This window comes from Maniola hyperantus, chromosome 22 (assembly GCF_902806685.2).
Source record: "Maniola hyperantus chromosome 22, iAphHyp1.2, whole genome shotgun sequence".
In the NCBI taxonomy this organism is placed as follows: Eukaryota; Metazoa; Arthropoda; class Insecta; order Lepidoptera; family Nymphalidae; genus Maniola; species Maniola hyperantus.
Genome location: NC_048557.2, coordinates 659,411 through 685,462, shown reverse-complemented (window position 1 = coordinate 685,462; position 26,052 = coordinate 659,411). Strand labels below are relative to the sequence as shown.

Genomic DNA, 26,052 nt, shown 5'->3' with positions numbered 1-26,052 from the left:
AGATTGGGTTACATTGTGTCTGAGCCATGTTCAATAACTCCAAAATATAGAGTGGCTTTTTATTGAGCTTGTCTTGAGAGTGAAACAGTGTCTCAACGCACTGTAGGAAAGCCAATATTTGAAATTTTACCAAGTAACTTTATTTTTAAAATATTTTATTTACTCTATTTTATTTTATTATGTGTGATAGCCTTTTTTTGTTTACGGGTAAAAGATAACCGACGTCCTGGGAAAGACATGGGGTTATGTAGGGCTTCTATCTACTAAAACCCTCTCGTTGGCCACCCTCAGCGCATATAGGGAGGCTCCGAGATCTCTTATGAACACATCGGTGCTTCACACACCTTTGAGAACATTATGGAGAACTCTCAGGCATGCAGGTTTCCTGACGATGTTTTCCTTCACCGTATAGCAAGTGATATTTAAGTGTGAAGCGCACTTGCCTAGAAGATGCCTATTCAGTCTCGACTTGAAGGTACCCATATATTATTATAATTGGAGTGGAAAACTGTTTTTTTTTTAAATAGATATAGCGAGCAAACGAGCAGGCGGGTCACCTGATGTTAAGTGATTACCGCCGCCCATGAACATTTGCAGCACTAGAGGAGCCGCCGATGCGTTGCCGGCCTTTTAGGAATTTGCTGGTCCGCCCCTTGAATAACCCCATGTTATAATCTAGTGGGAACACCGCCGATGGGAGTTGGTTCCACAGATGCTGGAAGGGTATCTTGTAGTGAAATAGGCAATGAAAAAACAAAGACTTCTTGAAGATTAAACCTCCTCTTAGTATTAATGGTTAAATCTAATGAAATGAGGAGAAATTGAGTAATTTACTAAAGTCGTTGCGGCCTAAGGACAAACTGTAACCGTATACATCAATTACTTCTAATGGGCAATTAGGTGCCAAAATTAATAGTTGCTTTTGTAACTAGCTTCGATTTTCTTCTTGGCGAACTTTGAAACATTCTTAGTTTAGTTAAACTCTTAGTGGAAATTCGCTAATATCTCTCATTTATTCATATACAAGCTGATACTATCTGAGCTTCATATCTACGCGTGGATTTAGTAATTTAAAAATCCCATGAGAACACTTTGATTTTTCGGGATAAAAACTAGCATATTTCACTCTCCTGTGCCCTGTTTATCAAACATTACAAGTCTACAAGCTACAAGTTACAAGTTACAAGAACTTTTTTACAAACTCTTGTAAATTATGTTTATCAAATAATTTCACAAGACTTGTAGGATTTTACAAGACTTGTAGAACTTGTATTTTTAATTTATAACACTTTATTTTTGCTAAATTGCAAAATAATTTTTCAACCGTAATAAATGACGATAAAATAGAAATTACGGTACCATAACTAGTCAAGTTATTGTTAAAAATAATTTTATTTTTCAAATAATTTAATTTTGTGTTAAATAACCTATTTGTAAAACCTGTTGCTTCTTATTTTACTTACCTATCTACTTTTATTTATTCTATTTCGGTACACCAACAGAAAGTACCGACACAAAAAGTTTAAATTAAAAATATTACATTCTTTTTCATGAATTAAGGTTAGACTTAAAATTTGAAAAAAAGGATAGACTTTAAAAATTTTCGCTATTCGAATTACACTGCAAAAAATAGCGAAATCTGATTCGAAAGTTACAATTATTCTTCAAGTAAGTAATTCATGACAAAAAAGATATTTTATTTGGCGCATTTACTGATAAATTATCTAAAGACCAAAAAATAGCAGAGTGGAAAGAGATACTATTGCTATGTCAGTCGCTTGGACTTGTATCTGCCGAAAAAGATTATGCCAGCATACTCGTATGTACATGAGACACGTTTTGGTCAAATTTAAGAAGAGCAGCATTGATAAGTTTAATAAAATTACACCTTCGAATTATTTTATAGTTATTTTACCTATTTACTACTACTTACTAGGTACTAGATAATTTAATTATTCTTTTATACAATATCATACTTGCATACAACTTGTAAAATAAATTAAGAGTCAACGGAGGCTCTCCAACTTTTTCGTTACAAGTTACAAGCTAAAAGTTACAAAGGCATTTTTGATGAACAAAACCACAAATACAAGTGTGAAAAACACTTGTATTACAAGTGATATTACTCGTAGCTTGTAGTTTACAAGTGTAGTTTTGATAAACGCATTCTTGTAAAAATGCAAAAATTTACAAGAGAAACGCTTGTAATACAAGACTTGTAACGTTTGATAAACAGGGCACAGGTCTTCAACTATACCCATGCAAAAAATCACGACAATCCGTCGCTCCATTGAAAATGATTGAAAGACAAACCAACAAACTAACACACTCACATTTGTAATATGGGTAGTGATTATCTCATTGTTATCATATTTTTAGAAATAACAGAAGCAACAATAAAATAACAGAAACAACAAATAAATAAAATAACAGAAACAACGAAAAATAAAATATCAGAAACAACAAATAATAAAATAACAGAAACAACGAAAAATAAAATAACAGAAAACCATTAGAGAAATAAAGTAACGAAGTAAGTACTCAGAATATTATAATACTTAAAAAAATAAATATAAAATTACTATCGAACCGTAAATCGATACTAAGTAATATTATAAATGCAAAAGTGTGTATGTCTGTAATTGTATATTCTGTTAGCTCTTCACGGCCCATCCGTTTGACTGATTTTAACAAAATTTGGTACAGAGGTAGCTTGTATCCCAGGAAAGGTAGGCTGCTTTTGATCCCGGAAAATCAAAGAGGTGACACAAGTATTAAATAAATAATCATTTATTTAATACTTTAATTTAATTTACGTTGGTACAAAAAAAGATGGAAGTATACAATATAAACATTCGACTAAATTAATAGTGTGCAAATATTTTAAGAGAGAGATTAATGAAGTTATTAAACATTATCAAAAAATTAATTTATTGGCCTTATTACAGCATGCAATCAATAATGCTGACCGAAACATTAACATTAATTAATGGGACTTGACTACCCTTCGACCAAACGCTACGAATTCATGTGAAAACTCGTAAACACACTAAAATATCACCATCAAATGGAAATGGAGCAAATGAAAGCAGTATATTATACAATACAAACTTGCTAAATAACGTTAATATTGGAGACCCTCTTTACTAACACTGGCATTTCGACCGTTGGATTTTAGTTTCAACAATTAGTAGCCGTAATTTAAATTAACTGTGTGGATACAACGGCGCCTAATTTATAGCCTCCGATCATCGATATAAATGACAAGATATGCCCAAGCGAACAAAATTTTTCACGGTTTTGGAACCAAATAAATCAGCGCCACCTCTTAGATACTAATGAACGACCCGTTTGAAATCCAGACCTCACTGAGGTTGCATTGGTGCTAAATAAACATTTTAGGACCAATGAATCGGTGCCATTTTGCTTGTTCAATGGCCCTGTCCTTACGAAGTAATATATAAGTCAATGCCTCCGATAGTGTTTTCAGTGAAAACCGTGAAAAATTTTGTTCACTTGGACATATCTTGTCATTTATATCGATGTATTAAAATAAAATAATTACTGCGCCAAGATCAAAAGAACCGTAATTATGATAAGTTACAATGAATTTAAACAAAAAGAACTCAGTAAAAAAAGAACAATTAATTACTTGTTCGCCTGTTGCCAAAATATTAGCCTCTTTACAAAGATTTTGTACAATAATATTTTCTCTCGTATCTACTATGCCTAGTTGAATTATTGAACGTCCTACAGTTGATTACTAATAGAATAATAATTACACCTTTTAGGGTTCCGTACCCGAAGGGTGCCAGTGGGACCCTATTACTAAGACTCCGCTGTCCGTCCGGCCGTCTGCCAGTGGCCTCTATCTCGTGAACTGTAATAGGTAGAGAGTTGAAATTTTCACAGAATGTGTATTTCTGTTGCCGCTATAACAACAAATAATAAAAACTTCAAAAAGGTCACCATGAAAATTAAAAAAAATTCAAAAGAGTTATTTCTTGTACGATGGTACGGAATCCTTCGTGTGCGAGTCCGACTCGCACTTGACCGGTTTTTATTTTTATTGTAATTGTATTTTTCCTCCCTATGTATTCTTTAATAAAGCAAGTGAGATCCGTGAATTATTGCTTAAAACACACACAACTCCAAAAAATGGCACCGACTCAGTGGTGCTTTAGCACCAATGCAACCTCAGTGACGTCTGGATTTCAAACGGGTCGTTCATTAGTAGGTATCGAAGAGGTGGCGCTGATTTATTTGGTTCCAAAACCGTGAAAAATTTTGTTTGCTTGGGCATATCTTGTCATTTATATCGATGTCCACGACACAAGTATTTTTTTTAAAGCTTTATTTTTAGCCTGGGCGTCCGAAAAGTTAGATGTATAAAGGAGATAGATAGATGCAGAGCCTCAATAGCTCAACCGGTATAGGAGTGGACTGAAAACCGAAAGGTCGACGGTTCAAACCCCGCCCGTTGCACTATTGTCGTACCTACTCCTAGCACAAGCCTGACGCTTAATTGGATAGGAAAGGGGAACATTAGTCATAAAAAAAGCCTCAATAGCTCAACCGGTAAAGGAGTGGACTGAAAACCGAAAGGTCCGACGGTTCAAACCCCGCCCGTTGCACTATTTAATTATCGTACCTACTCCTAGCACAAGCCTGACGCTTAGTTGGAGAGGAAAGGGGAATATTAGTCAATTAACATGGCTAATATTCTTTAAAAAAAAAATGCCTAATATTCTTTTAAAAAAAAAAAAAATAAGGTACGAAGATAAATTCTTTAAGGACAACAACGTGGTGTTAGAGCATAATATCTTAGTAAGTACCTACCCACTACCCGAATACACAAACGGTACTCGGGTAACCCTTCTGGGGTAAAACCGCGTACCCGGGTCACGGTACTATAACTAGGTAGGTACTGGGTAGGTACACCTCATACCTTGTGGTTTGTTTGATGTTCACTGTGTTAGTGTACAAATATTACCAACTATACAAACTATACAAAAAAGCTGTGATAGCCTAGTAGTTAGGACGTCCGCCTTCTAATCGGAGGTCGGGGATTCGATCCCGGGCACGCACCTCTAACTTTTCGGAGTTATGTGCGTTTTAAATAAATAAATAAATAAATAAACGTTTATTTCAGACCATTCATAGATCCATAGATTGTTAGTATGTTAGTTACAGTTTTTCCTTAAATGGTAAGTTAGTATTGTTAGTTCAGTTTTAAGTAATTAAAATATCATTGCTTTAACGGTGAAGGAAAACATCGTGATGAAACCTGCATGCCTGAGAGCTCTCCAAAAAATGTTCTCAAAGGTGTGTGAAGTCTACCAATCCGCACATGGCTAGCGTGGTAGACTATGGCCAAAACCCTTCTCACTCTGAGAGGAGACCCGCGCTCTGTAGTGAGCCGGTGATGGGTTGATCATGATGATGATGATGATGATGATGATACAAACTACAATGGAAAGAGCTATGCTTGGAATTTCTCTATATGATCAAATCTGAAATGAAGAGGTCCATAGGAGAACCAGAGTACGCGACAAGTCGAGGTGGCAATCGGGGAGGGAACGCGCCGCACATTCGCACAGCCCCAGCGGGGCGTCCCCACGCCTCATACCCAAATTGCCATCTCACCCTGTCGCGAACTATAACTAAGATAGCTCAGCGGGTTGCGAAGCTGAATTGGCAACGGGCAGGTTACGTATTTCAAAAAAACCTATAGACGTTGGGGTCCCAAACTGCTGGATTAGCGACCTCGCGATAAAAAGCTCAGAATTAGAAGACCTCGTATTATGCCGGTTATTCAGGTTCTCCTACGAATCTCCTCATACCTGATTTGATCACGTAGAGAAACTCAACTCTCTCTGATGGAGGTACCAGTCTTTATTTCTCCCACAGTGCGCCCCAGACCCCAAGCTCTTACATTACATTTTGGCTTTGTATGAAATTTCAAATACCTTATAATGCTACAAGTAGAATACACCTCAATATATATTTTCAACAATTTGATATTTCGCCAATGTATTCAATAAATATTCGCCAAAACAATATTTGTTCAAACAATATTACTTATTAGTGTCAATATTATTCCATGCAATCACTCTTTTACATTTTCGACATTGTCCGAATTAACACAATTCAAATATTATAATATTATACTAGCTTATGCTCGCGACTTTGTCCGCGTGGACTACACAAATTTCAAACCCCTATTTCACGCCCTAAGGGGTTGAATTTTCAAAAATCCTTTCTTAGCGGATGCCTACGTCCGCGTCATAATAACTATCTGCATGCCAAATTTCAGCCCGATCAGTACAGTAGTTTGAGCTGTGCGTTGATAGATCAGTCTGTCAGTCACCTTTTCCTTTTATATATTTAAAGATAATTAAATAGGTTCAAAGAAAAGTTCTAGGCCGAACGTAACGTCGAAGTTTTCCCCCTATAGTCATATTTTCGGAATTAAGACAAATGGGAAATTGTTTATAAAGTGCCATAAAAACGCTTCCGACCTTTCTTCTTCGTTATGGCACTCTTATATTACGAGACGACCACAAAAGCCGTAAGGACCGAAAGAGGCGCAAGATCCGGAAAAGCCGGAAGAACCGGGAGAGCGCAAGAGGCGCAAGATCCGTGAGAGCCGGAATAGCCGAAAGAGCCGGAAGAGCTGCAAGAGGCGCAAGATCCTTGAGAGTCAGAACAAGCGAAAGAGCCGGAAGAGCTGCAAGAGGCGCAAGATCTCTGAGAGCCAGAAAAACCGCAATAGCCGTGAAATGTTGTTGTTCTGAACTGAACAAAGCAATGGTCGTTATAAAGTTTCTTAAAAACGTTTCGCAAGCACATGTAAAAGTTTATTAGTTGAACACAAAATCTTTCACATTCTATAGCTTCGCATCTGCTGGGTTTCATCTTTAGTGTTCCGTACCCGAAGGGTGCCAACGGGACCCTATTACTAAGACTCTTCTGTCCGTAAATCTCTCCGTTCATCTGTCTGTTAGCAGGCTGTATCTCGTGAACCGTAATAGGTAGAAGGTTGAAAGTTGTGTATTCCTATTGCTAAAAACATATTATTTCTTGAATGATGGTAAGGAACCTTTCGTGTGCAAGTTTGACTCGCTCTTAACTGATTTTTATTTTAGCCTCGACTGCGACCTCACCTGATACACACACTACTTGACAATACAGTCTAAGATGGGGATCAGCTAGCCCGAAAGGTGGTATTGAAGTATACACTTCTTGCGGCTCTTACGGCCTTTTGCGGCTCTTTGCGGCTCTTGCGCCTCTTACGGCTGTTCGGCTTTTGAATCTTGCAATAGCTCTTGCTTCCCCGTTAATCTTTCAAAAGACGTTATAGGTTATAACTTCATGTAATGGCGACTGTTTTTATTTCCCGCCATATTTTATATTGGCTCGAGCGTTTCAGTGTTTCTGTTGTTTTATGTCTTGTCAAAAGAAAATTGGGTTCGTTTTGTGTCGTTTCAAGTTTAGACGGCGGTACAGCTAATTACAATATATTATGAGGGTTCAGTACCTAGATAAACTGCTGGACATAGGCCTTATGTAGAGACTTCCACACACTACGGTTTTGCGCCGCTAAAATCTATAACCTACGCAGCCAAAGAAGCAAGAAAAAGGTAGGGATGCAAATAAAACACGTTCCAATTTACGTTAAAACTGCATCGCATTAAGTTATACCTAATTGTATAATTAAAACGAGCAGGTATAACTATATCAACGCGCCACTCGCAATAACAGACTATAATGTAGCCGTAGCTCTCTACGCTGCCGCATGTTTCAATTAGCGCACCACCAATTACCCGCCCACTGGCTGTATGACCGCAGCCCACTTTTAGGTAGCGCCAACGGGGGGGGGGGGGGGGGAGATGACGACTGCTGCACGCAATCACCACTCGAGGACCTTACGACTGTAGCAGCCCAAGGTTCTCCATCAAAGGTGGTCTCCAACTCGCCGCCGTAAGCAGTTTCACCCTCAACACCTGAGTGTCTGGTTCCACGCACATAGAAACTGTGGAATCAACTCCCATCGGCGGTGTTCCCACTCGATTCCAACATGGGGTTATTCAAGTGGCAGACCAACAAATTCCTAAAAGGCCGGCAACGCATCGGCAGCTCTTTTGGTGCTGCAAATGTCCATGGGCGGCGGTAATCATTTAACATTAGGTGATCCTAGAGCCTGCTCGTTTACTCGCTATCTCTGTATAAAAAAAATTAAAAAAAGATTTGATCCGTCAAAGCAATTCCAAGCATAGCTCTTTCCATAACGCTGAGAGACATAAAGTTTGTGGACAAGACGTAATTATTATAAGGTATGTTTAATTCAAATAACAGCACGTTCCAATTTACGTTAAAACTATAACGCATTAAGTTATACTCGTTTTAATTATACGAATGCGAAATCAACGCTCCACTCACCAGACTATAATGTAGGTGTAGCTCTTTACGCAGCCGCATGTTTCAATTAGCGCGACCAATTACCCGCCCGCTAGCTGTTTGACCGCGGCTTTAAGGCAGGTTTATATTGTGTGACTGTCGACGGTCACAATCGCCAGCCAATGGCGTCACCTTGTTATATACACACGGACCGAGTTGTTTACATAATACATATATTTAGTCAGTCGTATATTTTTTTGTATGTAAAAGAAATTGGTAATAGTAAAAAAAAAAAGATAAGTAGTGGACAGGATGCACTTGTCTTTATAAGATATATCTACTAGTGACCTTTGGCTGTGTGCGAATTTGTAAAGGATAGCGAAGTGCATTAAGTTCTATACCCGTTTTAATTAGGTATACAAATGCGAAATCAACGCCTTACTTGCAATACCAGACTATAATGTCGCTGCAGCTCTTTACGCGGCCGCTTGTTTCAATTAGCGCGAAACAAAATCTAAAGAGTTTAGTAGCAATTTCACGTGAATTTTAATTACGAGAACAAATCTGCAAAATAGATAGCCACTCTATCCATTATATTCTTAGAGGGCCATACTATGTTAACTATTTAAGGTCTAAGGTCTTTTAGATTATTTTTTGGCTCTATTAGCTCTATCTTCTGATGAAAATCTAGCATCAGAAGTGGGATAATAGAGCCAGAAAATAATCTACAAGAGCCTAGACCTTAATTAGTTACCATTAAGCTTGGGCGTGATTATTGATCGAAGACAGAATAAAAGATTGTATAAGTAAAAAAACTATTTTATTCAGGGAAAATACCCTCATAATCAAAAGTTATCTTTACCATTTCTCATTAGTTATTTACTTTATCATTAAATAATTTATTATTCCTTTTAAGAAGAATCTACCACGTTCAACCAATTAAGTTAGTAGATAGTTTTAAATATATGAATGCGAAATCAACGCAATAGCAGATTATAATGCAGCTCTCTACGCGCCGCATGTTTCAATTAGCGCGACCAATTACCCGCCCGCCGGCTGTTTGACCGCGGCCTTAATGCTTATTGCAGCTGTATAATGAACAGAGCGAATATCTAAGTGGGAACATTTTAATGGCTGCTCCGGGTGTTTTTAATAGCTGAATCTCTTATTTACGTTTTTAATAGAACTGACTAACATCATCATCATCAGCCTGTGGACGGCCACTGTTGGACATAGGCCTTTCCTAAAGAGCGCCACCACACCCGGTCCTCAGCCTTCCTCATCCAACCAATTCCCGCCAGCCTCTTCATATCGTCGGTCCATCGTGCTGGAGGGCGTCCCACACTACGCTTGCGTAAACGCGGTCTCCACTCAAGAACTTTCCGGCTCCAACGGCCATCGCCTCTACGACAGGCATGACCTGCCCACTGCCACTTCAGCTTGCTAATAGTTTGGGCTATGTCAGTGACCTTGGTTCTCCTGCGGATCTCCTCATTTCGTATCTTATCCCTGCTTTATACAGCTGGACATACTTAGGCCTTCAAGAGTGCGTCACCGAACACCTCATTGGTTCTCCGCCTTCCTCATCCACCTTCTTCCCACTACCTTCTTCCAGGTCATCGATCCAACGGGCTAGTGGTCGTGCTACACTGCGCTTACCGGTAAGTGGTTTTCACTCCAGAACACGTCTGCCCATAGCCTGCCGATTGCCACTTCAGCTTGCTAATCCTTTTTTTTTAAATAGAGATAGCGAGCAAACGAGCAGGCAAGTCACCTGATGTTAAGTGATTACCGCCGCCCATAAACATTTGCAGCACCAGACGAACCGCCGCCGATGCGTTGCCGGCCTTTTAGGAATTTGTTGGTCCGCCCCTTGAATAACCCCATGTTGTAATCTAGTGGGAACACCGCCGATGGGAGTTGGTTCCACAGTTTGCATGTGCGTAGAAAGAAGAATCTGAGCGGATTTATCCCAGAGATACCCAACATAGTTTGTTATGTACGTAAATTGTATTATCTAATCTACAAACGGATAAACAGGAAATCTTACCCTATTCCGAGGTCAAGACACGTTCATCTAAATCCCGAAGAAAATACACAGAAACTCAAAGCAATACTGCGCTGTAAGGACTTTTGAACTAAGTAGTAGATGTTTACATTTAGAATAAGGTACTCGTACATTACGGGGACGTTAGCAGATAGTAAGGTCGTCGCTCGCCTGATCTGTACCCGTCCTAATCTTACCAATTCCGAGCTTAGTAAAATCACACTATCAGCCGTGTACTTACATTAAACGTGGCGTAAGTTACAAGCGATACGCGTTCACCAGAATATTTTTTCTTGCTGCTAACAATAAGGTAGATTTACAAGTTGATGTATATATGCTGTTTACATTAAGAACAAGGTACTTGTATAGTAAATATTCTTCCAACGCTGCGCATTCCTGTGCGAAGTCACCATTCTAGCACATTAGGACCCCAAAGTCTATCAGTTTTTCGAACTATGTGCCCTGCCCATTTTGACTTCATCTTCGCAACCTGTTGGACTATTTTTATGGATTTATATTTAAGTATTTATTTTCTCTGTTGTATTTAGATGTGACTTGATCCGCTAAAATTCCAACTTCTTTTGAGAAATTCCAAATGGATCTACAAATTACCTAAAAAATAAAATTGCGCGAAAAAGCAAGTGTGTGTTTGAAACTGAGTAACAATTACAATATCAACGTAATGGGTAACAACAGCTGGCCGCAACGAAAATCGGATGTAAGAACGTATTCTCAAAAATTCCACCGAGCAAAGTTGGGATGGAACAGAAAGAAAAAAGAGAAAACTGTTCAGGGAACAACGCCCGGACGGACGCTACGCGCGAGTATGCTACCCCAGCAACTCCGTCATCTGCAAAGTAAACTTAAGGCGAGTCACCGAGGCTAAGCGGAAAAAACTGGTTTGCTAGATCAAATGTTTTAGGTATTTACTATTAAATAATGGCCTTGCTAAAAATATACAATATACCTAAAGACATTGTCTAAAGAATGTGCTACTTTGATACACAATAGGAAGTACTTCACTCGATCAAATAAAATCTTGAAATAAGCCGAAATAAAAGTCTAAAACGAATTATTTAATACTAAAATTTCTGACTTGGCAAATAATTTTTATATGGAAATATTTGTCGTAAAGTACTACAGAGAACCTGCTAAATTTTGGTTTTCAACAGGACTTCTATAATTTATTAAATTCAAATTTAACGTTTGAAACACAGAATTTGAACGTTGCCAAGCAGTTTACTTCAAAGCCGCGTTGCCCGCCTCGGTGACTCGCCTTAAAAGCGAAGTGACACAAGCGCCGGAACAACAGGCGTCATATTACGTGGCACAATAAAAAAGAGGATCACATTAAACTACAATCAGAAAAAGCTTGTTAAATAAATAGGAACCGCTTATGTTTATGTCTTGGAGTACAGGCAAGGTCCTCGTTTCACGGCACGGAGTAGAAATTAATTAGAAGAGGTTGGCAAACTTGGCCGTAGCGTCGCTTATTGGGCTCTAAGCGAAAATATATGACAGGCAAAGCGCCGCAGGCGTCGCGCTCTCTGCCGTCAGTGCACACGGCGGCGCGGCGCCGACGTGTGTGTGTGTGTGTGTGTCATAGTTGTGTAACTTTGCCGAGAGCTTTATCCAACTGAATTTGTTTACCTGTGGCACTGGTGTAGTAGTTTTCTTTATCGACATTTTGCACGACAATTCAAAAACTATGATGCATAAAAATAAACAAAAATCTGTTTTAGAATGTACAAGTGAAGACCTTTTATATGATACCCCACATGATTATAGTTATCTTACTTCGAAAATTGAAAATACTAATTAAGTTTTAGTTATGAGACCACAATTTTTTTTGTGATGTAACCACAAATTCAAGGTTTTGAGATTTTTTGCTCGAATTTCTGCTATCAGACCTACCTACCTGTCAAATTTCACGATTCTAGGTCAACGGGAAGTACCCTGTAGATTTCTTGACAGACCGACAGACAGACATCCTATAAGGGTTCAGTTTTTCCCTTTTGAAGTTCGAAATCCTAAAAAGGAACGTATTTTCACGGACTCGGATCGGATGAGTGCGTAACCGCCGTAACGAGCGAAAAAATGTAGTTCCTCACGTGTATCAATCCGCTTTATATCTATTAAAGTCAGGTCATTCAACTTCATTATCTCAGTTCATTGAACTCGGTCGCAAAGTAATTTGAACTGCAAGTTTCTCCCTTACAGTGGCAGTACCTGATCTGCATACATATACAAGTAAGATGCCGCCGTCTGTCAGACAAGTCCGTAACGAGCGGTGCGTCAGCATCATTAGTTCATTACGTCCACGGTTGCGCCCTACGACACTGGGGAGGTAGCGGTTTTGGTGATAAGCGGAGCGGATTTCAATTTTTAGTGTTCCGTACCTCAAAAGGAAAAAAGGAACTCCTATAGGATCACTTCGTGGTCTGTCTGTCTGTTCGTCTTTCGTGGCTGTCAAGAAAACCTATAGGCCCAGGGTACTTCCCGTTGACCTAGAATCATGTAATTTGGCAGGTAGGTAGATCCTCTAGCACAAGTAATGGAATAATACCGAAAACTGTGTGGTTGCATCACAAAAAAAATGTGTTCATGAACAAATAATTAGTATTTATTTGCAACTTTCAAAGTAAGATTAATATACCAAGTGGGGTATCTTATGAAAGGGCTTTACCTGTACATTCCAAAACAGATTTTTATTTATTTTTATGTATAATACTTAGTTTTTGATTTATCGTGCAAAATGTCGAAAACATGTAGTACGGAGCTCTCGGTGCGCGAGTCTGACTCACTGTACTGTACTATACTCACTAATCAGTGCGGTTTGCAGTGTCGAGGTAGACAGACGTGTTTTGCAACTAAGTTCAATATTGACTGATAGAATCGCTATCAAGTAATCACCATGGCACTACCACAAAAAGTTAATGGAGCCTGTTCGGCTGAGATACGCCGCCCTAGCGCAAAACACCCACTCACCCTGACGCTACCGTTTCCACTCGCTTCACTACTAGCCACTTGATTTATTTGTAGATAAAGTGTATTCAATACGCCTATTTAACATAATATAGACTAGTATTATTCAATAAAGTGAAAAAATGAGTGAAATAAATGCACTATTTCAGCACATTCCCCTTCGCAACATGAATTCTTGCCTTCCCGGCATCCAAAAGGCAAGAACTCTGTAGAAATTAGTATTAATAGAGCTAAAGCGTAGAGGTGACATGTTCTCTGTGTGGCCAAACCTCTCAAAATTTTGATTAAAAATCCCAGATCTGTTAAAAACTACCCACATTTTAAACTCGAAGAGTGATTTGCGTTCAGTTGTCATTAGACTACCGAGGAAGACGGACATGTTTTCTAACTAACTTACATCACTGAGAGTTGAGTATTGAGCTAGTATGAATTGTGGGTGATTCCGTTCAAGATATTGAAGATGTTTTAGTTTACGATTTGTAAAATAAAATCGCTATCAAGTAATCACTATGAAACTAGCAGAAAAAGTTAATGGAGCCTGTTCGGCTGAGATACGCCGCCCCAGCGCAAAACACCCACTCACCCTGACGCTACCGTTTCCACTCGCTTCACTAGTAGCCACTTGATTTATTTGTAGCTAAAGTGTATTCAATGCGCCTATTTAGTCTACGTCCGTAGACCGGCTGTCTGCGGCGTTCAACTACACTGAATAGCAGAATTAGCACTTGGGTACATGTGGGCATTTTAAAAGCTTTCAATCAGTACCCTTATTATAATCAGTACCCTTATTATAAATGCGAAAGTGTGTTTGTTCGTTGGTTTGTTGGTTTGTCCTTTAATCACGTCGCAACGGTGCAACGGATTGACGTGGTTTTTGCATGAGCATTGATAAAGACCTGGAGAGTGACAAAGGCTACTTTTTATCCCGGAAAATCAAAGAGTTCCCACGGGATTTTTAAAAACCTTATTCCACGCGGACGAAGTCGTGGGCATCAGCTAGTTTCTAAATAATTTTAAATACGGGGTCCTTGAAAAAGGACCCCGTATTTAAAACGGGTAGGAGACCCGTGCTCTGTAGTGAGTGCCTCCTTTCAAAGTGAGAAGGGTTTTGGCCATAGTCTACCACGCTGGCCATGTGCGGATTGGTAGACTTCACACACCTTTGAGAACATTATGGAGAACTCTCAGGCATGCAAGTTTCCTCACGATGTTTTCCTTCACGATGTTTTTTAAATCAAGTGATATTTAATTAATTAAAACGCACATAACTCCGAAAAGTTAGAGGTGCGTGCCCGGGATCGAACCCCCGACCTCCGATTGGAAGGCGGATGTCCTAACCACTAGGCTACCACAGCTTATCATCGGGCATCTGCTAGTCTTAAATATATAAAAGGAAAAGGTGACTGATTGACTGATCTATCAACGCACAGCTCGAACTACTGGGCGGATCGGGCTGAAATTTAGCATGCAGAAAGCTTTTATGACGTAGGCATCTGCTAAGAAAGGATTTTTGATAATTGTTGCCCTAAGAGGGTGAAATAGGGGTTTGAAATTTGTGTAGTCCACGCTGACGAAGTCGCGAGCATAAGTTAGTCTTCTAAATATATAAAAGGAAAAGGTGACTGACTGACTGACTGACTGATTGACTGACTGACTGATCTATCAACGCACAGCTCAAACTACTGGACGGACCGGCCTGAAATTTGGCATGCATATAGCTATTATGACGTAGGCATCCGCTAAGAAAGGATTTTTGAAAATTCAACTCCTAAGGAGGTGAAATAGGGGTTTGAAATTTGTGTAGTCCACGCGGACGAAGTCGCAAGCATAAGCTAGTATAATATAAGTCTTGAATCTCAGAGCAAAAATATCAAACAAAAACTTGTTATCTATGAAAATATGTACCTAAATACCAGTTATTTAAAAATACTATAATTCTGCTTTTATAGAAAATATCAGTATATCTTTATAAAACTCTGGCTTGAAAAACATTAGATTTCTATAGGAAAATATTATCGGTTTTATTTTCGTTTCAGTGCTTTCATATTTTTCGTCTTTAATTTGTACATACCATAAGCACTTTCAGTAAAGATTTTTATCTATCAAGACTTTTAGTTAAAAGGACGTTAATCTGTCTTAAGTGACTTTTTCATTGGATTACAAAAAAGCCAAAAAGTGCTCTCAGAAAGATAATTGGTCAAATGGGTGTCGGAAAACGTACAAAAAAGGGCGTAGTGTTAGCTATCCTAAAAATTTTAGCGGTCATTTTGTAAACGGCAGTTAAATTTTTCAAAAACTGTCTAAAAACCTCACAGAGTTAAAAAAATATCTTAATATTTTTTATTTATTTTATTTATTTATATTTAAAAAATTTACATTAGTTTAGTTTTTACACCTAATAAAAATAATCTCAACTTATAAACTGAGTTTATTCCATCCATACAATGCTTAATAAACTTCAATCTTAGTTCTAAACTATTAACTTCTTTAAGACATAATTATAAATTCCAATATTTTCTGCTTCGAATCAATAGCCTCCGCTTTTCTTGCCGCCATTTTACATCTGCCCCTAATTCTTTTTTTAAATTCAACTCTAGGCAAAGCAATGCCGCTAACACACCTATCGGCACTTCGGGCACTGTTAACATTAGCATGTTGGTGACGCGACTTTGAACTTTTCACGCGCTCCGAAATAGCACAACGCGCCTAAAGAAATTTCACTTCAAAATACGCCTAGTGAAAATACGTTTTTAATCCAAACATGAATTTCACGGCATAGTAGCATGGTGCGCCCTTCTAGTGCAGCTTCAAAGAAGCTATTATGCAGCCTCGATGCCGCGCCGTCAGCGCTATGTCAATGACTATCATATGGAGCCAGGAAGTGGGAGACTTGTGAAATATTTATTGTATTAATGCACTAGCTTTTTCCCGCTACAGTTCCTAGGGAAGCACTGCAACCAGGTCCTACTAATCGAATACTTAGAGCTAGCGCGCACCACGGTGCGGTGCGTTTTAAAATCCGTAAATTTGAATTTAAATCTATTAAAATCCAGTGCGGAATTAATTCCGTAGTGCGCGCGCTTCTATGTAGTTCTATAGTTCACAGATTTTGGGGAAAAAACCTACAGACACTTACCGTGGTGCGTGCTAGCTCTTATGGTTGGATTGAGAATAAAACAATCTTTCAATGCTATGCTATGCTCCTATCAATGCTATGCTCCTAAAAAAAGCATATTATACAGTCGCAGACTATGTAAACGATAAAAAAGCTTGGATTTGACTCGCTCCAGCAATGCACGGGGCTGCAATGGCTTTTATAATACGGTATAATAACATTGTAAATTGAAAAATTAAAAAGAGCAACCGCCGAGTTTCTTGCTGGTTCTTCTCGGTAGGAAAGGCATTCCGAACCAGTGGTAAATTAAAACTACCTGACTATTCATAAGCACTTGTAAAAAGTTTACATGAATAAAAAAACATTCTATTCTATTCTATTCTATTCAATAATTATTGATGTAAAAATCGATTAGCAAACCGATGAGGGTGTACAATGAACCAGAAGCGTAATTTTGTTATAATCCACTGAAACAGATCAAATCAATATGCAGCATGCGATATGCGATATGCGATATGCGATAAATCACGATTCATCGATAACAGATGAGGGTAGATACTTCTAATACCGGATCTAAGACCAGTAGATATGGCTTAAGCTTGTGGTAAGTGGTTCCTTGTGTATTAGCCGTGTTAATGGCCCCACGGGCACTGTGGTGCGGCTCGGTCAGCGTTTCTTGAAGATGTTCCGATTAATGAGCTGTTGAATATACCTTAAGAGAGCGATCAGGCACGTTAACCTCCCTCAGCGAACAGACAATACTGCCCTGGGGAATATCAAGCAACTTTGTCTCAACATCTAGTCCAGGTGTATTTCTATTGCAGCTATAAAAGCAAATAATAAAAAAATCAAAATGGCCGCCATAAAAAAATTATAAGTGTTTTCACGTGTTAAGATGGTACGGCACCTTACATGTGCGAGTCCAACTCGCACTTGGCAGATTTTTTTAGATTCATTAATTTTATCAATAGCTGTCTAAACGCTGCCACAGTGTGTATCAAACCCAAGTGTTGCAAGCGAAAGTTTCCTATAAAATTACCATAATGACACTGAACAGTGGCCTGGGGATGAGGGAAATAATCTATCCCACCGCTAATACTGAATTAAGTATATTTCACTTTACTTGACTTAGTCAACACTTTACAGGTTTTTAGGATGAGTTAATCTTTGTTCAATAACTTGCTAGGATATTTTTAGGGTTCCGTACCTCAAAATATAAACATACCAGAAGTGAAGTAAAGAATATTAATCACGACGCGCAGAGCCTTATTGAGAGTTTTGCCTTTTAATATATCCTAACTGCAATATTAACTTAGGGCACAATAGATAATTTCTATTGCAGCCACACAATCAAAATGGCGACCTAAACACAAAGCATATAATAGTCGGTCGAGTCTCGATTCGGAACGAGACTAGCTTAAAAACCACCAAACACCCGCATTTATACAATCGACTCAAGATGGCTTCCCCGCATCAGATCACGTGACTTCCGTTTCAAATGGTGGCAACTACAAGTGCGACAACATTAGTAACTTCGCAACGCGTTGGGCTAAGTCGGTTACTCTGCTCATTTCTGATTCTGATTCTGATCACGTATAAAAACTCCAAGCGTAACTCTCTCCATTGCCTACTGAGTTACTTTAATACATTCAAAAGATACAAGTCAGTTCCCAGTTTAAGGAAACTTGCAATATTGCATTTTTGGCAGTAACAAGCCTGTAAGGCCACGTTTTTACGTTAACGAAAGTAAAAAACCGGCAAAGTGCGAATCAGACTCGCGCACTGAGGGTTCCGTAGTACAATCGTATTTTATCGACATTTTGCACGATAAATCAAAAACTATTATAAATAAAAATTAATAAAAATCTGTTTTAGAATGTACAAGTAAAGCATTATGATACCCCACTTGGTATAATAATCTTACTTTGAAAGTTGAAAATAGCAATATTTGTTCAAGACCACAATTTAATTTTTTTTGTGTGATGTAACCACAAATTCACGGTTTTTAGATTTTCCTCCGAATATCTGCTATCTACCTGCCAAATTTCATGATTCTAGGTCAACGGGAAGTACCCTGTAGGTTTCTTGACAGACCGACAGACAAACAGACAGAGAGACAGACAACAAAGTGATCCTATAAGGGTTCCGTTTTTCCTTTTGAGGTACGGAACCCTAAAAAACGTAATTAAAGACGTTAAAAGTCCCCCTTTCGTTTAATATTCGTGTCATTAGCTATAATATAGCGCGGGTAGGCATTCCAGTGTTGGAATTTGTGCCATATTTCAGCTTCCGTGAGGTCGTTCAGATTACCCTGGGTTTTAATTGATAATCTGAAGCGGGTATCAGCAAACTGACAATAAGCGATTTTACACGACATGAATGCCCAAAAACAGTGTAATGTTTTCAGAGTTCCCGCTACAACTTTGATTGACTTGATTTACGACACGCAGTTCCTGCCAGCATGTGTTTGAGAAGATAATTTTCTTCTTAATTAACCCGGGCGTAGAGCGTCGCGTTTAATTGGGCCATCGAAACGTGTGAGAAGTGTGATGAAACTAGGTACTGAGTTTTTGTTATTGTAGGAGCTTCCTCCTACAATAACAAATTTCTATCCTATCTAGTCGACTGCTATTGGCTCGTTACAGGCTATGACTTTTGACAAACAGTTCTGGAAAGGTTTTTTTTCTACTTTTCTCGACTGTTGTAAGCCCGCTACAGCCTATGACTTACGACAAACAGATCTGGAAGAGTTTCTATTCTATGCTACTCGAGTATTGTAAGCCCGCTATAGCTTATGATTTAAGACTCACAGTTCTGCCAGCCTGTGTTTGAGAAGATAATTTTCTTCTTAATTAACCCGGGCGTAGAGCGTCGCGTTTAATTGGGCCATCGAAACGTGTGAGAAGTGTGATGAAACTAGGTACTGAGTTTTTGTTATTGTAGGAGGAAGGGTTCATTAGAATACGGAGAAAACTTAGTTTCAGCAAGTCGGAGTTAGGAGGCGTTTCGTTACATCATTACCATGTGAAGTTAGGAAGGCTTCAAATCCTTTTTACTAATGATGTTATTAAGATATTTACAACTGATTCTGAGCACAACTAAATTTTAAAGTATTCTTCCTAATATAATATGAAAAGGACACTCACAGTTTGACAGTTTTAAGTTTAATTTATAGCTGTCAAACCTCGTGAGTTTAGCTGCCAGTCGCGAGCCTATTGTTTAAATTTGCAGCGTGCACTAAAATTTAGAGTCTTTAAATGTAACATTCATGTTCCGTCCTTTTATAGCAATATTGAAAAGAAAAGATGCAAATACTCTAAATTTAGTTTAGAGAAAGACAACAGAATCGGCGCCATTAGGTATCATCTATATCCATACTAATTTTAATAATATTATTAATGGAAAAGTATCTGTTTGTCTGTTACCTTACAAGAAACCACAAGGCTTAATTCGCCATAAGCCGCTAAAAAAATAATCTGTAGGTATGGTAAACATAATATTTGAATGTGTTTTAGATTTGTGTGGTGTTGTGTGTTGATTTGTGTGGTGTTGTGTGTTGATTTGTGTGGTGTGTGTTGATTTAGGTGAAGTGAAGTGACTTGGAGACCAGGTGACTTGGTGACTTGGAGTGATATAGATGCGGGATCGTCGACCGATAGGTGTTCACTACTAAGATCACTTGTAGGGACTTTCACACGTCACGGTCTTGCGCTGCCTGAATTCAGCGGCTCCCTGCGACTCGGTCTATGTCTGTCCACCTAGTGGAGGGTCTTCCAACGCTGTGCTTTCTGGTGCGAGGTCACCGGTCCAGCACCAGGGCTCGGGCAGTGTAAAAACTAGAGTGGAAATAAAAACTGCCATACCCCTTCCAGGTTAGCCCGCTATCATCTTAGACTGCATCATCACTTACCATCAGGTGAGATTGCAGTCAAGGGCTAACTTGTATCCGAATAAAAAAAAAATGGGTTTTTACGTAAGTCAACAAAAACATTTCTTTAAAACTTCTTGCGGCTTTTATCCGGTTATTTAATTGCAAAACTTTCAACGCGACTTTTCCCGCTCGGCTTCTTCCTTAATAATCCATGCGACATACACCCGGAAGTCGCACATACCAGAGCCCGGGGGCATTTGTGAATTACGTAGGCGTCGAGCGTTTTCAGGTTTGGATATACACAACGCGTGGCGATAGTACAGCAAGATTTCAAATTGCCTTAGCAGACCATGAACCGATCATTAGAATACCATGGTTAAAACAAGTGTAAATTAAAAATTCTCCTCGCCCTCTCCCGACAGAAAGAATATTAGCCATTTTTAATCATGACTAACATTCCCCTTTTCCCCTCCAACTAAGCGTAAAGCTTGTACTAGTAGTAGGTACGACAATAATAGTGCAAGGGGGGGGGGGGGGGGTTGAACCTTTTGGGGGGTGAAATCCGACCTTCCGGATATCAGTCCGCTCCTATAGCCCTGGAGTTATTGAGGCTTGTCAGATTTAAAACTAAGATTACTGTAATAGTGCATTGTAGAGATCGAGTCCATAAGTCAAGTGCGAGTACTTAATATAAATATCAATTTGAGTTTCTATTGTAAGTTATGTTTAACCAGGACTTTAGATTGAGTGCTTAAGGGCTGAACCATTTGCAACAGCAAAGTCCCCAAGCGCCAAAAACTTTTTGATGGGCAAAGAACCCTTCTCAGTTCTTTATCTCGTGCCCTATCAGATACCAGATAATACCTACAGGTCATAAGTGTCCAAGATGACCCATGATAGGCGAACTTTCGCTTGACAGAGATTTTGTAAATGACGGGATAACCTATCCCGGCTTCGCACGGGCGTTTTTACATACAGGGTGTAACCAAAACGCTGGCAAAAACTTAGCGTTATTGTTATACTACCTATACGCAATCCAATACCATTAACCATTTGCTTCATTTTGTAGTTTTAGTGATTTAGTATTTTTCGACCCCGTAATGTAATGCGTGCAAAACTCGGGTCAATACCCCACGTACGACGTGGCATTGTCTCCGATATGTATACTCCGATACAAAATATAGATATGTTTTTTTTTCTGGTGTTATCATAACAGAAATCATCAGTAGTATCACCTGTCTCCGTTTTTGTTAGCGTTCTGATTACACCCTGTATGTGACGTCCGTGCACGGACATGGCACAGCATAAAATGCTTCATATTCTAAAAATGTGCATGTGGTTTCCTCGGTGATGATACCACAAAAAAAACGCGAAAAAAACTATTAAAAAAACCTAAAACTTTGTAAAAGTTTACGATAAATTGCCAAATAAAACATCTGACTGATGCTTAAGGTCAACGAACGTTGCGAATGTAGCTCACTTGGAGTCAATGCCGCATCGTAGGCGCGCACTGACCCGAGTTTTGCACGCTATACATTGCAGGTTTGAAAATTCTAAATCACTAAAAGTACAAAACGAGGCAAATGGTTATTGGTATTGGATTGTGTTTAGGTAGTATAACAGTAACGCTAAGTTTTTGCTAGCGTTCTGGCTACACCCTGTGTAATATGCAAAAGAATTTCTAATGAAATTTTTCTATTGTAGGTAGGTAGTTACCAGTTATGAAAATATTTGTTTTCTCAGACCCTATTAAAACTCATCTGGAAAATTAAAATACCTACTTTAAATTTCATTTCCGCTGGCGCACCTACAGCTGCCTTTTAAGAGGCCACGTTTTCTCCAAATTAACCTTAAATTATAATTTGCTGCTGGGGGCCTCAGAAATCCGGTTCAAACATTAATTAAGCTCAAATTGTAAGTAATTTTAACGATTCTCTTTTATATCACAAACTCGAAATTTTAACACTCTTTTTTGAATACCTACTCAATTAAGAAGTAGATCATAAATTGGGTAATTTTAACTAAGTTAATATTTTACTGCAAACAAAATGTTACTATGTTTTTCGCTATCATGTTTTTTTGTTACCAAAAGACGAGCGACGGTGAATAAAAAACCGGCCAAGTGCGAGTCAGGCTAGTGCACCGAGGGTTCCGTACTACAGTCGTATTCTTTCGACATTTTGCACGATAAATCAAAAATTATGATGCCTAAAAATAAATAAAAATCTGTTTTAGAATGCACAAGTGAAGCCCTTTCATATGATACCCCACGTGATATAGTCATCTTACTTTGAAAATTGAATACACTAATTAATAATTCATAACCACAATTTTATTTTTTAGTAATAGGGTCGCGTTGGCACCCTACATCTACGGAACCCTAAAAATGCTTATGATATTTTAAAAAGAACAAGAAAAATACTAGTGAAACATAATTCGGCCAGAACAAAGCTTGTAAAATCCTTGTACAATGCCTACCAAAATTAAGTTAGAACATGAACAAAAACCTTTTTAAGGCACTTGTTCGAACGCCGATGATTAGCGAGAATCGGGTATTTGACTATATCAAAAATAAATTATTTCTCAGTGATTATTAAATAGACGATCTTTCAAAATAAGTAAAAGCCACGTGTGCGGGTGTGCGTGATACCTACATCTTGCACAGGTCACCGAATCTTGGCGAGTGTATTGACTGCCAACGAGCGAGCCAAAGAGCGAGCGAGTTTCTTCTTTGATAGCTTTTGTAGCTGCAACAAATTAGTGGTGAGAGAGTTCTCATGAACTGTTAATATATTTATCTCTATTATTGACATGAAATCATACGTCATGGCATTTTGAACCTGTGGTAAATTCTTTTGCAAATTCAAAAGCACTTGTAAAGGTTTCATCATCATCATCATCATCATTATCAATCAATAGACGTCCACCGCTAGACATAGGTCTCTTGCAGGGACTTCCACATGCCACAGTCCTGCGCTACTGCGCTGAATCCTGACTCGTTTGATTTCGGCTGTACACCTAGTGGAGATTATTCCAATGCTGTTCTTTTAATCGGTACCCTTATCAGTACCCTTATTATAAATGCAAAAGTGTGTTTGTTTGTTGGTTTGTCCTTCAATCACGTCGCAACGGAGCAACGGATTAACGTGATTTTTTGCAAAGGTATAGTCAAAAACCTGGAGAGTGACATAGGCTACTTTTATCCCGGAAAACCAAAGAGTTCCCGCGGGATTGTTAAAAACCTAAATCCACGCGGACGAAGTCGCGGGCGACAGCTAGTAATAAATAATTCTAATATTGGGACCCCAACGCCTAAGATGTAAAAGTTTATTTGATTTAAAAATGCTTCTATTCTATTCATTTATCGATTGACATTTCTTGATTAATAAAATAATCGATAGCTAATCGCTGCCCCGTCGCGGCGGTGGGACAAGTACCTTAACGTTTAATATTATCATAAATTATATTGTTTTATCTTGAAGAGACGAAATACTTTCTCGTTTAAGTTTATATTATCATCTAACGAGACATTTCTGAAGGGTCTCGTTTTTGTGGACTAATCAAATTTCTCAGCAAATAAAATCTGTAGGGTTTAGTTTCTTTGACTAAATCTTAAAAAGACTAAATCTACATTATTATCCATACTTCCATACTAATATTTATAAATGCAAAAGCCTGGCTGTCTGTCTGCTAGCCATTCAAGGCCTATCCGTTCAACTGATTTTGACGAAATTTGGTACAGAGATAGCATGCATCCCGTGGAAGGACATAGGCTACTTTTTATCCCGGAAAATCAAAGAGTTCCCATGGGATTTTTAACCTAACTCCATGCGTGGATTTAGGTTTTAAAAATCCCTTGGGAACCCATTTTCCGGGATAAAGGGTATAGCCATGCCAAAAATCACGTTAATGCGTCGCTCCGTTGCGACGTGATTGAAGGACAAACCAACAAACAAACCCACTTTCGCATTTATAATTAGGGTACTGATGACAAGATCAATAAGACAACAGTCAGAAAAAAAAAACTTATTTTCCCTTCTGTTGGTGTGAAGTTGAGTCAATATAGTGTGCGAAAGCCCTAATCCTTCGGGAACTGGGAAAAAGCGTTTTCCCACGCGGGGTTTCACCCTCAAATATTCACGAGGCGGTCTAGTTAGGTGCGTTCGCGGTGGATACTGAATGAAATTCGCACTTAAATAAAGATGGAATCAAGCTATTAAAATTTCACGCGGCGTTCTTGTGGTTGGTTACACAAATGTAAAATATTACCCCAATTTTTTTTAATACTTTTCGATTAATTATAGGTTTTACGCTTTTTATGAAAATGACTTTTAGCTGTCTTCCAAAAAAGTGAAAGGTTCTCAATTCGGTGCCTTTTTTTGAAAATATTTGAATTTTAAATAGAGAGCTGATATTGTTTATTGCTTTTATTTCAGTAAGATAGAGCCAATTAGTATTGTACTTAGTTTGATAGTTATGAAGGTACAAATGAACGCACGAGCAAACATTTATAATCCTTCCGCGGTCGAGTAATTAGTGAGTGAGAGCTTGGTTGCTATCAGTGAACGAAAAAGCATAGAAATCGAGTTCTGAAATCACAAATTCACGTGACACGTAATAAAAGTAAAAATGAAATGAAATTAAACACGTAATAAAAATGAAAATGAACTTTATTGTAGGTACACTAAATTGATGAATGAATAATGAATGAATATTTATTTACTACCCGAATATTTACATTTGACTAAAATGGAGTCCTGGTCCCTAAACTAATAATTAAAAATTGGGCACACGCAGTCTTATTACTCAGAAATGTACCTTTAAGCTTTAGCCACGTAACTTCTAGCGTAAATCACAATAGGCGTATTGGTTCATACTATGTGTCATGCGACACTTGCGCCTCTCGTAATTGGTGGACTCAAAGTGACAGTTACGGAATTACAACCGAATTTTAATACACCGTTCACCACGGTAATTTTTTTTTCTAGTTAGGCAGGACAGTCTTCCCTGGAGGCGCTGGGATGGTGCACACTGCTCACGTAAGCACTAGGAATCTTTCCCAGACGTTGTCAATAGGATAAGTTAGTGGTTAAGTTATGCTACTTTAAGTTTAGCTAGTAGTAAGTACTAACTAATTGAAAAATCCTATTACAATGTAAAGGATTATTTAAATGATAAGCAAGCTTGGGAATGAGTTGCTTAACGACTTTGTGATAGTTCTAATAAGTTTCAATAATTTTGTAAAGTGGTGATACTAAAAAGAATACCCGGCTGAGTTTGTTGTGGGCTCTTCTCAGACCTGGGCGCGTTTGGAACTTTCGTAGCTTTAGTTTTAAGTTTGCGTAATAATTATCACCACTATATCTTACAAATCTAACACCATACCAGACCATCAATAAGAGTAATTTATTATCTATTTTGAATAAATCATTTGACTTTGACTTTGACTTTGACTAACAAAGGATAAGAGATTGTTCTTCACTAACAATAATAATTGGTTATATAATATGCATGAAATAAAAGTCTATTTATTTATATTCATGCTGTTAAGCGTACGGAATACTTCTATGCTTCTATGTTTTATCGTTCGCTGGTTGCAATGTGTGTTTATGTAGGACGCGACACAGCGACTTG

General features: G+C 38.4%; 1 long non-coding RNA gene across 1 annotated transcript in view; it reads left to right on the top strand.

The window, feature by feature from the left end:
• The first annotated feature begins 20,408 nt into the window (after nucleotides 1–20,408).
• Nucleotides 20,409–26,052, top strand: part of LOC138403909 (uncharacterized) — a 38,236-nt gene continuing 32,592 nt past the window's right edge. Inside the window, exon 1 of the long non-coding RNA XR_011238031.1 lies at nucleotides 20,409–20,520. This is a non-coding gene — a long non-coding RNA (uncharacterized lncRNA). The remainder of the gene's footprint in view (nucleotides 20,521–26,052) is intronic.